Raw genomic sequence first — 4,023 nt, 5'->3', positions numbered from 1 at the left:
TTTTAAAAAAGATTTTATTTATTCATGAGAGATACAGAGAGAAAGGCAGAGGCACAGGCAGAGGGAGAAGCAGGCTCCATGCAGGGAGCCCCCCATGTGGGACTTGATCCTGGGACCATGACCTGAGCCAAAGGCAGACGCTCAACCGCTGAGCTGCCCAGGCGTCCCTTAAAATAGAATTTAAATAGAAAATATTCATGTTTAACAGTATGCTTTCAGAATTAAAATATGGTGTCATAATACTAGCTACCTATTAAATTATTTGTATTGTCACCCTGATTATAATAAAACAATTGCTGTGAGTTATAAATACATGATTTTAATATTTATTACTAAATTAATGTTTTCCGAGGAAGACGAGTTGTGTGGTAGTATTTATAGCCACAAGCTGTATTTTAAAACCATTCCACTTTCAGAAATCTTAATATAGTACTGTTCAAAGTAGAAACTTGGAATCTAGTAGTTTTACTGTTATGTACCAGGTTTACTTGGGAGTATCTAAAACCATGAATGAAAGCAGCAGAACCATAAAGGAAATGGAGGCTGTACAGATACTGATTAGGGAAATATTTTTCACTTTGGAAATGAAGTATTGTAATTTATGTCTTCAGAAGAAAACTACCCTAGAAATGTGCAGTTTGCTATGAGAAAGTGTGTTTGTTTTCTTTTCTGGTACTCTTTTGAGTTTATGTTGTAAGTACACCTACAATCCCATTTGGGTTTATAACCCCTTCGTAATGCCTCAAAGGTCTCCTGTGAGTGGATATATTTATTGTGGGGAAACATCCCCAATCTCTTTAATACCCAATTAAAGTGCTTGTTCTCTGAAACAGACACAGTTATACCATCTGCAGGCTATTTTCTACTGCCAAAGGAGAGATAATGAACCAACTTTCACGCAAAGACTTTGTCTTCTTACAGAGATTTCCAGAACAGTGGTATAATAGGGAAATGCATTAAAAATACATTTATGTAGATGATCTGAATACCTGTAATTTTCCTGACCTAGAAGACTAGAAAGTCAAATATTTGTATCCTAGTTCTGCCACTGATTCATTGTGTATCCTTAAAAAATTCCTTTTTGTCTAAATCCTTTTCTCAGCTGTAAGTTCAAGATAATACAGAACTGTCTCACAGACTTGTCACAAATACTTAGAATTGCATAGTGCTTTGAAAATGCGAAGATAATGAAATTCTAAGCTTCAGAATAATAACCTCTGGAAAGTGTAAGCTTTTAAAAAAAACTTGGATGCCAAGGAAACCAGAGTGATTATTAGTGCTTAGAGTGATTTTTTTTTTTTTAAAGATTTTTATTTATTTGAGAGAGAGAGCATGAGCCAAGGGGAGAGGGAGAAGCTGATTCCTGATGAGCCGAGAGCCTGCCCTGTTGCTGGGCTCCATCCCAGGTCCCCAGGATCATGACTGAGCCAAAGGCAGACGCTTAACCAACTGAGCCACCTAGGTGCTTTAGCTTAGTGTGACTTTTGATGTGATTTTCTTAAGACAATAATCAGAGGCTTATGTGTTTACACAGATTTTCAGATTGACATGAGACAGAGCTCTCCTACCTCAATTGACAGTTTAAGGAGCTCCTGGTTTCCTTTTTTCAAGTTGAATTAGGCACAATATATATCCTCCTCTTAATAACCTATTTTGGTTATGGCAAAAAGATTCACAAATATATAGAGAGATAAAATAACCTTTAACTGAGATATCTTTATGAACTGAAATTTACTTTTGCTTTCATGTAAAGAGCCTGGGAAAATAAGAAGTTGCTAATGCCTTCCTAACTTCCCCTTGATTCTTGAGTTCAATTACCGTTCAAAGAATGCTTGCTTTTTAAATGGCATTGAGAAGACTCTGTGGTGCTTAACTATTCACATTTTCATTTATCTTCTGAACAACTATGTAAGAATTTCCATTGCACATTAAAAAAATTCCCTATAGTAAAGTAGATGCCAAAACCTCAGATGGTGTACCCCTTCTCATGTAGTAATGTAGTATTTTTTATGCCTGAACTATTTGGTTTAATGTGTTGTATATTGCAGGTCTGGATTTTTTTTTTTTTTTAAGATAAATTTGGACAGGCTCCTTGTAGTTGCAAGGAACAAAGGCACATTCATGTTATCTTAGAACCTGGAGGCTTATTTTCAGAATACGGAGGACAGTAAGGCAGCCATCTCCTCAGAGGCACAGCTTCCCGGAGAGCTGATAAAATGGCTCTTTGTCACTAAGTGAACACAGCAGCTCGGATGGCTGGGTTGTGTCCTCATCTTTGAAATGGATGTCCATTGCTATGTAGTCACAAAATGCATACTCTTATTCATGTGTTTTTCAGCTTCTCTCTGTGCATTCTGTCTGCTCCTTTAATGCTCCTGAAAGAGGATCTTTTGTTTTTTTCAAGATTTATTTATTCATGAGAGACACGGAGAGAGAGGCAGAGACACAGGCAGAGGGAGAAGCAGGCTCCATGCAGGGAGCCTGATGTGGGACTTGATCCTGGGACTTTAGGATCACGCCCTCAGCCGAAGGCAGGCGCCAAACCGCTGAGCCACCCAGGGATCCCCCTGCCTCTGCTTTTATCACAGAAACGAATGAGGTAATAGCTTCCTATTCACCCAGAAGTTACTGAATTTGTGCCCTGAGTGTCTCCCAAGTTCCCAAGGTTCCACTTAGTATTTTTGGAGACTTTAGTAGCTCATTTAGGTCACCCAAATATATTTAATATAATTCAGTGTGATACTAACCTAATGGCTTGAAAGAAATTGGTGCACTTCTGAAAATGTTAAAAATCCCTGATTTTTCAGGGAAGTTAATCTTTCTAAAATGCTAAGCACTACAGAATTATCAAATTATGTTATTAATTTGCTTTTGGTTGCAAGCTGCAAAGACCAATCATCAGGCTAATTACAGATTATGTTATGAGGGAAACCTTTTTATATACACTGGTCTTCTTTTCTTACCAGTGCTTTAATATAAGGCTTTAAAAAAAAAATCTTATTTAAGATAACAAAAAAGAGAAAGCCTTCATATAGTTACATTACCTACAGGATGATTTCAAATACCTTATCAGCATAGTACCTAATTAATTGGGCTATGTTAGCTTAACTGTTTTTAGAGAAGTCAACACCCAAGATTTGTTGAGCTTTTTACAGTGTATATGATTTAAATAAAATGAGTTTTGCTAAAATCTCACAAATTGTTAACTCTTGTGCTTTTGTTAACTGTTTTAAATGGTTGATTTATCTCTTAGTTTCTTGCAGCATAACTGGTATACTGACTTTCTTGCTAACTTTACACACTACTTTATTACACGTGGTTAACCGAAAGTATTCTTTTTTGTAAACTTAGTTGCCTATAACATTTTCACACCAGGCAATTTTCCCCAATTTTAGCATTGCATTTAAAAACAATATATCCTGGGGTGCCTGAGTGGCTCAGTAGGTTGAGCAACTGACTCTTGATTTTGGCTTGAGTCATGGTCTCAGGATCGAGGGATCCACCAGACCTTGGGCTCCACGCTGTGCTGAGCAGGAGACTACTTGAGATTCCCTCTCCTCTCCCTTTGTCCCTCCCACTCTGTGCACGCACTCTAATAAATACATCTTTAAAACAAAAACAATGAAATATCCTGTCCTGTATTTAGAGATCATATGTCTGGAAAATCATTCTATTTTTAATTTACGATGAATCAACCAATCAAAAAATATAGCTTATCTTCCTTAGTATTCCCACTGACACCGAACAAATACCAAATTATTAACAAAATTACCCACATACTGTATATGTTGTACTGGTAAATTATTAGCCTTCTTTCTGAAAATCCTTTATGTTTACAACTATAATTCACAAAACTACAGAATCCAGATCCTATCTCTATAATGTTTCTATATCTCCATAACTGGGATTTATTGCTTCAGAGAAGAAAATGAAAAATGTAGAATGTCTCCTTAGGGCTGTATCGTCAGAAATTTCTTTGTCCTCTGGTGGATTTACATACTTCTCCTGATAACCAATTTTTTG

The sequence above is a fragment of the Vulpes lagopus genome, chromosome 6 (assembly GCF_018345385.1).
Source record: "Vulpes lagopus strain Blue_001 chromosome 6, ASM1834538v1, whole genome shotgun sequence".
In the NCBI taxonomy this organism is placed as follows: domain Eukaryota; kingdom Metazoa; phylum Chordata; class Mammalia; order Carnivora; family Canidae; genus Vulpes; species Vulpes lagopus.
The sequence above is the reverse complement of the archived record's forward strand: the minus strand, read 5'-3'. Positions refer to the sequence as shown.